The sequence below is a fragment of the Temnothorax curvispinosus genome, unplaced genomic scaffold (assembly GCF_003070985.1).
Source record: "Temnothorax curvispinosus isolate PA1 unplaced genomic scaffold, ASM307098v1 QBEX01000740.1, whole genome shotgun sequence".
Taxonomy (NCBI): domain Eukaryota; kingdom Metazoa; phylum Arthropoda; class Insecta; order Hymenoptera; family Formicidae; genus Temnothorax; species Temnothorax curvispinosus.
Window position 1 is genome coordinate 883999 of NW_020210520.1, and position 12619 is coordinate 896617.

At 41.6% G+C, this 12619-nt stretch overlaps 1 protein-coding gene across 1 annotated transcript in view; it reads left to right on the forward strand.

Annotated features, from left to right (window-relative positions):
- Positions 1-1150: 1150 nt before the first annotated feature.
- LOC112457171 (spectrin beta chain, non-erythrocytic 5) overlaps positions 1151-12619 on the forward strand; it is a 61310-nt gene continuing 49841 nt past the window's right edge. The window contains exon 1 of the mRNA XM_025020109.1: positions 1151-1579. The gene's annotated coding sequence lies outside the window, so the exon portion shown is untranslated. The remainder of the gene's footprint in view (positions 1580-12619) is intronic.

Consider the following 12619-nt stretch of genomic DNA (forward strand, 5'->3'; position numbering starts at 1 on the left):
CGGCCCGTGCAAAGCGGCAACGTCACAGCTCAAGAGAGACAGCAGATCGTATGTCTGCCCTTCTCTCCCCGCTCGAAGCTTGCCGAGGGCCTAGCGTACACGGACAGAGGAAAGGCTTGCGCGACTAGCATATCCCCTCCATCTGAGTAGTTCGGACACGAACCATAGCATGGATACGAACCCATGTAACGTTACCCGAGTCCTCTCTGATCGTTACCGAGCGTAACGCCGTAGTTGACGTCCACTTTCTCAGAGGGCAGATTAGGACAGACGTCCCCCGAAGCCGGATGGCCGCTCTCAGATTTCTCTCTGTATCCACATCCAAAAAGACCTCCAAATATTTAACTCAGACTAAATTGTCTATAAAACTGTAAAAAAATGTACTTATTAATAATATTAATATTCAAAGAGATCATACAATTTGAATCCATCTTCATTCTTCATACTTTATGATTCAGTAGCGTTTTTATAAATTCGAGTACCCTTTTTTCTTTATTAAAAATATTCTATTTTTTTTCCTTTACCATGTTATTTTTAATAATATCTGCTATATAAGTAGTTTCCAAAATGTTTTTCTAAACTAATATTTTATTATAGTTTAATATTGCAGGCCTAAATGTAAATGTATAAAGATTTTGGTAGATCCATATGTTAGTAGAATGAGATAAAATTTAAAAATTTAAAACTGTGTTTTCTTAAAAATGTGTTTGCCTAATTGTACATTTCATTTATTCAAGATATAAATATTGTATTTGATATAAGTATATAATCACGACAATAATTAGTTTGAACGCTAAATTACAATTACGCGTGCTACTTATGTCTTCCAAATTAAAATCTTATACAAAAATGAAAAAAAATGTGTGGAAAGAAAACTGGCCCAAAATGCGCGATAAACAAAAGCCCAAGGACCCTGTAGCGTATCAGAAGCAGATACGATGAAACGTGTTTGCCACGTGGAGTGGGGAAACTCGTTCGTCGCGGAGAAGAGAAGAAGAGGAGGGAAACTTGTTCGTCGAGCGGCAGAGTAGGGGAACCCGTTTTTTCGACGGGGTGGGGAAACGCGTCTGGCATGGCGGAGGGGGAAAGAACGTCGAGGGCGAGCGAAGTAAAGGGAAGGGCTGCCGGGCTGCGGGCTGCGGCGCATGAAGCGGCTCGAAGCGAACGAAGAGAGCAGGTCCGTGACTCCGTGGCCGCGCTGAGGCATTGACGCAGATCTCGGCTTGGTTCACGCCGGTTCACGCGGAAAGAGAGAACGCGAACTCTCCACAACGGACGCAGAAGCGAGGCGTGCACGCACGCGCCGCTGACCGTGTGCGTTCTGCCTCTTCGGAGGGTACAGTTCGAATTTCGAAAAACAAATAAAAAGAGGAAAAACTTCCGCGGCGAACTGTGCGCGAGTGTATACGATAACGAGAGAGAGAGAGAGAAATTTCGGAGTGTGCATTTGGTTTATTTTTCTGGTGGATTTTTCTGGTGATTCTCACACGGTGCCACGGTGGTTCCACGATACCGATCGAAGAGAGTCGCCCCGCTCCGGTTTTCGGATAACTCGCACACGCACATACAACGGAGGAAGGTGTGTATTTACCGCATGTGTAACCGCGTGTTAGCCGACGAACTGTACCACGCCGACGACGATCGCGGGCCGGTTATCAGCTATCGGCTCGCGTATTCATACCCCGGCCGATCGATCGTTCTCCAGGTCAAGCTAAACTCGCTCGTCCGCGCGGACGAAGTGCGCCCGTGGAATCCAAAATTGCGAAATCGGCGAACGGGCGACCGGAACGAGTTTCGACCGCGAGAGCCGGTAGCTGTACGAGCCGCCGCTATACCTTTGCTTCTACCTGCCGAGAAAAATCATGATGGATCCGCGGGATCGGGATCTAATCGAAATCCAATTAGGAAACCGGTTTGACGAAATGTCACGTGATTCTGTTTATTACTCCGGAACACATGCGACTTGTAGGAAAAGCGAATATAATTAATTGTAAGACGAAGGATTGCTCGGTAATTTCTAAAGCAACTGATGAGGGGTATTTAGGTCGCGACACTTCGTGATAGCGGGTTATCGCCGATTAGCCATTAATTGATTGCGACGTGTTGTTTATTGCATATAGAAAACTTAAACTTTGTTCCTGATCTATATTGGTATTGCGATAGTGACTGCTTTTCAATTATACATATATATGGAGGGGTAAAAACAACAGTGGTGTAAGTCAAATTTTTAAAAATATTTTCTCGTGTGCATAGATGGAATTTATATATTGTATACAGATTGCATCTATGTACGCGAGAAAATATTTTTAAAAATTTGACTTACATCACTGTGGTTTTTACCCCTCCATATATACATATACATATACATTGTATATATAATCCCTACTTGCAAAATTTTAATAAATATAAACAAACTCAAGAAGACATTGATTATAAACTGAATTAATTATAATTCGTTATTTAGTATCTGAAGTATCTTTTACATTATTCAATTATCTTTTAAAAGAGAATAAAATTTTCGTATATCCAAAAATATGTAATTATAAATATATCTGTTGTTTAAAGGATCATATCACTGTTGGCATGAATATCTGACACAACGAAAAATATAAAATCATTGCTCGAATCGAGCAACAATCATTTGCAAACACTTTTCAGCGGTATAATTGGCTGAAGCATAAAATCCACGGCGATTTTCCGTGACAAATGTTGCGGTGATGTTAACGGAATGATCATCAGGACAATCCGTCGTGATCTGAACCAGCCACGTAACGTGACGTTTAACAATTTTCTGCGCCCAATTGATCGATTTGGTATAGACGTCTCGCTTATTTCACGTTCGAATCAGCGCGTAGAACATAACATTTCAATAATCCACGAAATATTCTGGAATTCAATTCGAGAATTTCTCAAGTACGTATACTGGAACTATACTTCTTTCCTGCGGCCAAAGAATTTCCTGGAAGCGTATTCTATATAAATCGCCCTTTGACATAATAACCTTCCGATACCTTGCGAAATTTCATTTGATTTCTAAAGAGCGTATGCAAGAACACGAGTTTCCTTTTTATTTAGTCACGTTCAAATTTTTCTCCACTTGCAACGTATTCTGTCGTTACGGACCGTGAACATATAAATTACGACGGTATATTGTAGAAATATTTTAATAAATCCTTCGTTGCATTAACCTAAAAAAAAAAAAAATTGTACCGCGTGACTCGCAGTTCGAAATTATTCAGTTCATAATTATTCATAATTGTGCAAATGCTCTTCTTTTCGCGCATTAAAATTAATTATAGATTGCAATTATAACAGGGAGCAATGCTATCTTATGACTTAGAGATAAAAACAAAAAATTACCTTGTTATTTATTATATTGAGTTACAAGATGTTTGACATTTCTTTTTCAGTCCACACGTCACATTTAGACAGACATGACATGCTTTTAAACTGCTCGTAGATATTGATATCATCTTTTCAATTATCGAGGAAATTGATCGCAGGTAAATAAAGAATAAAATATCCGGTGAACATTTCTGGAAAAAGGAAGAATACTTGTCGCCTCGGCTAGACGATATCTCTTACAGGCGCGACGAACCGGACACGGTGTGGAATCTAGAAAAAAAGTATACCGGTCCGCGAGTTTTCCTTTTCCTCGCCTCGAACGAGTTCTCTCGGCGGCGATTATAACGGGTGCGGATCTCGGCTTAGGTGTACGTGAAATTAGAGCGGTACTTCGATCCTTCCACAAACGGTATTCGCGTCGGTATCAACCTCCGGTGCACGTTCCACGAGGAACAATGAGTGATGCAATCGCGAATCGCAGATACTCCGCCAGGAGGAGAAAGAGTCATGTAACGAAACCGCGCACCTGCGTAACAAGTGATTCATAGGTTCGTAGAAAGAGGAGAGGAGTGAAGAGGGAGGGGGAGAGAGAGAGACAGTTAATGAACTATTGTATCCTCTCGACTCTTCCGAGTAAAGATCGGGCGTAGTATTGGCAAGAATTTTTTGCCAAGGAGAACTGTCAGATATATTGAGTTTGATTACAGAGGAATGTTAAAAAGCGATTTGTCTTGCTGCTTGTGTGCGATGAGATAAGATTAGTTAGCCAAATTTACAGGAGCAATCTGTCACGCGATGTAATAGAGTATATATATATATCTGTGACTCGAAAACAAATTGAGAGAACGTATCGTAATATTTGAGAGTTCAAGTCACGACGGACTCGCGACTTCAGGCTTGTACTTGAAACGTGAGCTTGAACGTGAGCTTGAAATTCGAGACTTTAAAACTTGCAGGCTAAAATTTTAGAAAAACCGAGGGTCGAGACTTGAGCGAGAATAAAGAGTCACGAGGGTTGAAAGTTGAATATTAAAACCTGATAGCTATAAGTTAGATGTTAGAATATCGAGATCGACAGTTAAGAAACGAGAGTTGAAAGTCGAGACTCGAGAGCTGTGAGTACCACGCGTGTTCACGGGTGGGATTTGTAGTTATATTGCATTTAAACGTTGCTAGACGGTTCTAACAGATCCCTCCGGGGGGTGCTTCTCCGCGCTTTATAATAAAATACGGTATTATACCGTAACTCTTTCTCAATGGATCTTTTTTCGCCAGTCGACGCGGCGCGGCGTTTCCGCGCGCGCGCGCGCGATGCTGTAACTCTGTGAGAGGCGGAAGCTGTGTGCGTGCGGTAGCGTGCGTACTACCGCGAGCCGGGGAGTAGTACGCACAACACGTGTGTGTGCATACGCTCGCGCGCGCGCGCGCGTAACCGCATGCCTGTGTTCTGTGAAGTTGCTGGACCGCTCTAGGAGCCTGTACTCGCGCGTCTCCCCCTCCCGCCGGATCCGGAGTCGAACCCGGAGGGATCCTTGAGACCTATACGGGGGCCCCGAGACGGCGGCGGTCGACTCGGGTTACGCGGTCTTCAAGGCCCACGATCGACCCGACCACCGCCTTCCGTCAATCGACGATTGGCGCGGGGTCCCCGCACGAGGGGCAAAAAAAAACTTTCGTGAACCGCGGCCTGTCTCGAATAGTTTCCAAGGAGAAATTTTGCGGCAATGCGCTCGAATAGTCAACCGGCTTTCCGACGCACCGCTTTCGCGCGTGCAATAGCTCAGGGTGCGTTCTATAGTTGCAAATTACGCTTTGGATTACTTCGGTCATTGAATTTTACGTCGCTGAACCATAAAGCCCATAAAATTAGACGTTTGATTTTATGGCTTACGACCATTACGTTTATGTTCCAAGTTTTATGTACACGTACCGGTTGGTACATATATGTAAACGCAAATTTCAATATTTGCAGTTACGATTTTCAGGTACTCTACAATTAGATATTTTTTTTTTTTTAAACCGAATTATATTCTCTTCTCGTGCTCACTTTCACATTCCGCGCATATCGAGGATAGTGGCTGTAGTGCCATTCCTGTAAGTTTGCACGCTTAGCTAGAAGTAAAATTGTTGATAAACATACCGAGAGAGACAGGTATCAACGGTATTAGTTTTCTTATGTCAGATTCCAGACGCCAGAAAGGTCAAGCAAGCTATCGAGACTACTTTCAACGCGCGCGTTGCAAACCATCGAGTTATCACTACTGTTCCTATACTCTTTCCATCCTGTCGAAATCGTTATTATATAACAACGTGTCGCGCGATCACCGAGAATTCCGCGTTCGAATTTTAATTCGGGCGGAATTAAAATTCTGCCTCACTCTATTTCGTTACGAAACTGTTATAAGGAATGGTATATAATATTTGCATCTACGTCTCGTATAGGTACTCCCTGTTAGTAATGACAATAACTCGTTGCCGGCAAACACGGAAGATTGAACCAACAGTTTAATTACGGCACTACCAACGGCGCGATTAATTGATCAACGGTACGGATCAAGTTCATCGACATAAAATAAAGCTATGATTACATAATGGAATAATTCCGGATAGTCCGCGACCATTCAACATGACTCGTGATCGAAGGGGATACCTGACGGCGCGCGACACAGAATTCCGAGGGATTCGAAAGCGACCGTAGTTCCATTAGACGTGCTGCACATTCCAAGAGGCACGATAAACTCGCGACCTCGCGAAACGACCATCGATCTCATCGAAACCCGCGCGAGGTTTCCAGGCATCGCCGGGAATTCAAGCGGCTCGTCGATTTTCACAATCGCTCTCGCGCGCGATTAGGCAACCCAGGTGTTGCTTGCACATTCGAGGCCTCGAGGATTTTATTCCTCCGCGTTGGAAAGCGATATCCAAAGAAAAACGTTCAGGCTCGACATTGGGAATTTTATGCAGCCCGGCTCGTATAATTAATTGTATTATGCAGCGCGAAGACGCGATCTAACGATCTGACGATCGATTTTGATTGTTTCAAGTACAACGGTGCACAATTAAGAACGGTTACTACTTTCCAATTAATTTCCCATGCGCGTTAATTAATACGGCTTCCTACCGCGAACGAGAACACGTGAACTAAGAAACTTGGCGTATAATTTACGAGCGCTCACATGTGGCAGGTATTTAATAATAAATTATATACACGCGAATGCTTTCACCTCTTTGGCAAGCCAAGTGGCAAGCCGTGGTCGCGAGACGCGTTGTCGAAAAGGAAAAGAATCTGTTTCACGTAACGTGTTTGCTTCTTGATACGTTATCATTCGCGGATTAAGTGAATTTATGACAAATTATCGCCGACTTGTCGGTGCCGTTTTGTATCGGTAAGTCGCATTTGCACCAGCTGTACGCCACACGAAAAGAGATAAATTGCAGCTACATTTATGGACCGCGATAGTAAAGACTCTATCATAAAGACAGGTCATTTGCGGTAACATTATACGAACATCAATGCAGAATTTCTTTCCAAGGCATGATCGTCGAGTTTAATTTATTCCGAAATTAAAATTCCAAGGATATACTCTTTGAATGTGCCTATTACTGCGCCGTGACTCGCGAGAAACGATCCATCATCGAAAAGAAATATTTCACTTTCGCATAAACAAATATGAAACGGTAAGGTAAAAAGATTGGCTTCAAAATCAAAATAATAATGTCGTCAAGCTGTTTAACGAACCAGTTACATGAATTTCCGGTCGAAATCGGAACCGGAAGAATAATGCCCCACAGATCCCGGCAGATTGTCCACGATAGCGCCCTATCAGACTAATTAGCGACAGACCCTTTTTCGACGTGACCCTCTTCGCGCACGGCGACGGAATACGGTATGAAGTAGCGAGACACGGCGCTTTATTTGGCTCACGCGACGAGCAGGTTGAAGCCGTTCGCCGGCACGATGGTGAATGTAAAATCGCCAGAGACACACATGCAGGAATGTAGATTTTTCTTGTCGGCTTTCTATCCGTCCGTGACATCAAGCCGGGGGATCGTTATTCGTTGCATTGTAAACTGTCTGTCACATATGGACGCAATGAAGAAGAGAGAAGGAGATACGAGGATAAATAGCGAGAATTATTATGCACTCGACAACATGTTGCGATCGTCACATTGTTTTTAATAGCACATTCTTTACGCAATCGATATATATGGATATCCGACGAATAGGTCTCTGTACGCATAGACAGCAGAATTGGTAGAATATATGTTCCTTGGCATTTGATCACAAAAACTCGCTGCTCCATCGGCAACGGAATTTTTTGCACGCTACCAATTCATGGCGTGACGATGAAAGCGCATGTGGTTCCCGTCTGGCGTCTCGCCATCATAATTAGTATCATATGAAATCGTTCGTAATTACAATAAGATACCAATCGTCAGAATGCCATCTCTTTAGATCCTTTAACGAATTTAATTTTTTATTTTCAGTAATTAAACGTATAAGATGATGTCTCTGTTAGAGACTTGTGGAAATATATTTGTTATAAAATATCAACATTTTAAAGTAAAAAAAAAAACCCGAGCATATTTCTATTGCGTTTGATTTACACGAAGTGTATGTCATAAAAGCTATGTTCACCGGTGCGATAAATGACCTTAAAAGATGTAACGAGGGGAGGAAGGAGATAAATTTTACGGCGATGAATAACGTGAGAGAAAACAGTGCGACTGCGGAAGGAGAGAGAATAACCCACATTCCCGCCGCATATTTAGCGCTAAATGGGGCCATCTGAAAAACGCATTCAATGCAAACGCGGGATGGGAATCGGCGCCTTGCCGGCCGGGGCGACGGATCCAGAATAGGCGGGAACAGGTGGTTGATACGTGAGATCCTAGGCATAATTAACGATGCCACGTCGATGACAGATCGATGAACGGTGACAAACACCTCGGTATTTCGCGCGCCGCAATAAAATAGCGAATAAATGCGGCGACACGGTTGAGCGGCTGGATCGCTCGGTTTGCTAATGCATAATTCAGACATATTATATCGATGCGCAATAACTTAACGATAACGGTCGCCGTCGATCGCGATAGGCGCAAACCAGAAGTATAAAACAACGTATAGGCCAAGAAAATGACGCTTAATAAAAGCTTCGCATGAGCGAAAACGTGTTAGCATTATAAATAGCACAGAATGTTTCGCTTCTGTTTTATTCCTTCAATTCGATATTATCTCGACAAAAATATCGAGGCTCTTATTATTTTTCGAGTAATTAGCGTTTGAAAGTTCACCTTCTAGCAGATCAAGCCAGAAATTCCAAAATTGTATTCCTTACAATTAATTAATTTAGAAAGTGGACTTTATTTCAATCTGCAACTTAGATATACGAAAATATACAATTGTGAAAATTGGACAGTTGTGTCATGTAATAGCTATAGCTAATAAAAAGAGAATCGTCTTTGCATCGATCCGTCAGTTAAATGGAGTGACTTGTGCGGTCTGTATATTTCGCATAAATTATTTATAAATCGATTTTAATGTAATTTATTATATCGCCAAAGCTCCCTTCCACGACTGATGCATCGCCCGGATATTGTGATTCATCATCGATATCAAACGCCCCAAAGTATCGTGACCCTGTGAAATTGAAGCCGTCCTCTGAAGCCAGAAATCATCACCGAACACGCGCGACGATGCAGAGAAGTTGCATACTCGTAACTGTATCATCCCGTGGAATTGTTCGCATGCACGTAAAGCTAACGGTCCCGTCCGGATGCATCTCTCATTCTCTCCCTTTCTCTCTCCCTTTCTCTCCCCGTTTCGGCCGCGGAATGCGCATTGGCGCGTGCAGCCTTATGCATTTCGTGCGGCGGAGATGTTCCGAGGGAATTAAGTCGACGGAGCGGAAACTTAAATCGATCGGCGCATAAGTCCGCGTCGATCACCTGCGGTAAATCGCTCGAATTCTTCACGCCAGGATCGCGGGAATGATTTTCTGCGAACGGTGAGTCGTTGCACGAGGCACGATGCATAGACGAACGAACATATTAGGTATAATGCATTTTAATGATTTCTTGATGAATTTGAAATTAGTCTATTCCTTCAGTGAAAAAGTCGGGAGATCATCATTCCTTATAAAAACACTGAGAAAAAAATCCAGGTCTAAATGATTGTGCGAAAATTAACAAACGGACAATTCGACACTTTCAATCGGAATAATTAAAAAGCTGATCAATTATCAATGATATCCGGCTATCATTGATTGGACATTATTCTAATCATAATTTTGATTTAAAATATCGGTTTATCCATTTGTTAATTTTTGAACGAATTGTCCATTTTTCTGATGAGTGAATGTTTTGATCATCATATTATTCATATTGTACGTTTCGGCAATAGCGACTCCCGTAATTTCTATCAGTACAATTATCTATAATTTATAGCGAAAGTGTGGCGAATTATATTCCGCCGTCGACATCGATAACTTTGCCGAATCGTCGACGATTATCTCGGCAGTCACGTAACGCGCACGAATAATCGGCGATAAATCGAAATCGTCGGTATAACGTACGTTTATTTTGAAAGCGGCGCTGCATGAGGAAATTATGATGGATGCGTTACCGGGACAGGGCGCGTTTGTGTTTCTTACTTAATTAATTACGAAAGCCGCGGGTTGCCGACCTCCGGCTTAGAGGCGTTTATTACGTGCGTTGCAGCCCGTTCATATCGTACTGTAAGGTATATAACGCGCGCGCGCGTTACGTGCACGGCTCCTCATCCGGCCAGAATCGTTTTTACACGACGATACGATCGTAGTATACGCTCGTCACTTTCACTCCGGCCTAAGCACCCACATCGTATCGTTCGCAATAACGATGTTGTTAGCGGTTTTTCTGCATTTTCCTTCGTACATCGATATTACTCATGGAGATTAATCGCCGCGAAAGGAAGACCGCGATTATACACCCATGACCAACTGCGCGCCTTTTAACGACCGGAATTGTCAAGAAAAATTGCTTGCTTAAGATGCTCGCGGTATGGTAAACAACTTTTTGAATATGAATAAATTAAAATGAACAGTTGATGACACCCTTTATCTTTACGTATTCTGCAATGTAACGCGCCGCGTCACGCTAATTCGTGATTGGTCATTATTCTATCACTGTCTATAAATAGTACTTCGCAATTCGGCGATATAACGTGGAAATGTCTACATTCCAGAAATTAATTTTTTCAACCATAACTTTTCCCACGCATATTCTCAACAATCGAGAGAGAAAGAGAAGGAGAAAAAAAGCAGTCGTCATAATATTGTATCTTATTTTAAAATTACCTTGAAGTATCCGTATTTCACACGAGACAATAAAGAGATCACCAACTAATCTAATCGTCAATGAAGTTCTAATATCATTTGATACGGACAAAGCAGCATCATTAGGCTAATGAACGCCTTTAAATTAGAAACTATTCATAGATACTCGTGAGAAAATATATGCGCTCTTCGTTAGTCCAGATTTCTATTAAGAAAGTATTCCGTTAATTTCTATATGACCTACTTCTTCGGACAGACGTGCAATTAAAGTTCAATGAAAACCAATGAAAAGCAGTGACGCCGCTACGTCGTGTCGCAGCAAACTCGCTTCAATCCTTTTGCGAGCTATTGATACAGCCGGCGAGACTTCTACTCGGCATGACTCTTTATTCATTGGATTTTAAGTTATCTGTTTACATTCGCGCGTTATATTCTATTGTATTCATATCGCTGAACGGAATTTCACGCCTGATATGCAGCTGCGATTCTGCCCCATGATGCGTTTTACACGATTCTAGAATGCGAAATGTCGGACATTGACAACAAATCGCATAAAATTTATTCAAAGTGGCAAAAATTTCCAGGAATGGAAAAGTGATCCGTTTCTTATCTAACATCATTAAATTAACAATTACAAGATTCTTCGTATTATTTGTTAATGTCTTAAAAATGACAACTTAAGAATCCAGCAAAAATTAGTCGGGAAGCTATACTAACTTCGGTCATCAATTAGCTTAACTAGCGTATCAAGGAAATGTCTTACCGTAGCCGGTTAAGAAAAATTTAAGAAAGAAAGTTTCTATTTATCACCTTTTATGAGATAATTTGTCAAAATTCACACATTAATTGTTTCATTATTAAATACCTCCACATTATACTATCAAAATATTCTTAAGCAAGAGTCGACTCCAAACTTTGCAGCCTACTATCGCACAAGGAATGCGGACAAGCCTCTCCATATTTCATACCATAAATACCTTAAGGTTATACTTCCCGTAACTTTACGAATTTCGCTCACGGACATAGGGGAGAGTGGGCTCCCTTGAGCCACGGGGTCCAATGTGACAGTGCGAGTTTTCTGTATTAACGTTCTGCAAAATAGTGACGGTGGGTATGAAAACTTTCGTTTTCAAAACATATAACTTCCCTAAAAAAATTATGCCGAAATAAGCATATATACCTTAGTTAAAGGCAGATCTGTAATTGGAGCCTTGCAAAGTAAATTTTTACTTGTCGTAACTTTTTGATATGTATGAATTTCTAAGGATGCTACAGTTAAAAAAAAATTCATAAGACGTTCGTCGGGATCTAGGTTCAATACCAAAGTGAGCACAAAAACGTTTAATTGTTTTGTATCTGAAATATTTACGATAAATAATATCAATGTTCAGTGGGGTCCAATGTGACGCAGGTTGATGGGGTCCTCTGTGCCACGCTTACAGAACTACACTTTTGCCTATAAAATGAAATAATTTCCATCGATATAATCATCTCCACACTTTTATTTTCTCTTTTTTTCACCCTTTAGTTACAGATCACATGTAATCGAGTCGCTATGAGGCTATATTCGTTGATTTCTACTAAAGTGAGGTTATATCGATGTTTAGTGGGGTCCAATGTGACGCAGGTTGATGGGGTCTTCTGTTCCACGCTTACAGAACTACGCTTATTTTCTCTTTTTTTTCACCCTTTAGTTACAGATCACATGTAATCGAGTCGCTGTGAGGCTTTGTTTTCAGTTTTTAATTAGATCTCTTCTACGTGTCACAGAATACCCTACCTTTCACATTACATGTCACAGTGTACCCTACGCTATGGCTCAATCGACCCCACGCTTTTGGTCCACTGTGAAAAACGCAGCATTTCGAAATATCATTATTTTTGCAAAATATTTCTGAAAATTTACTTCTTAAATCATTTACAAACAAAGTTTATTATATTAAACATCGAATTGTCTC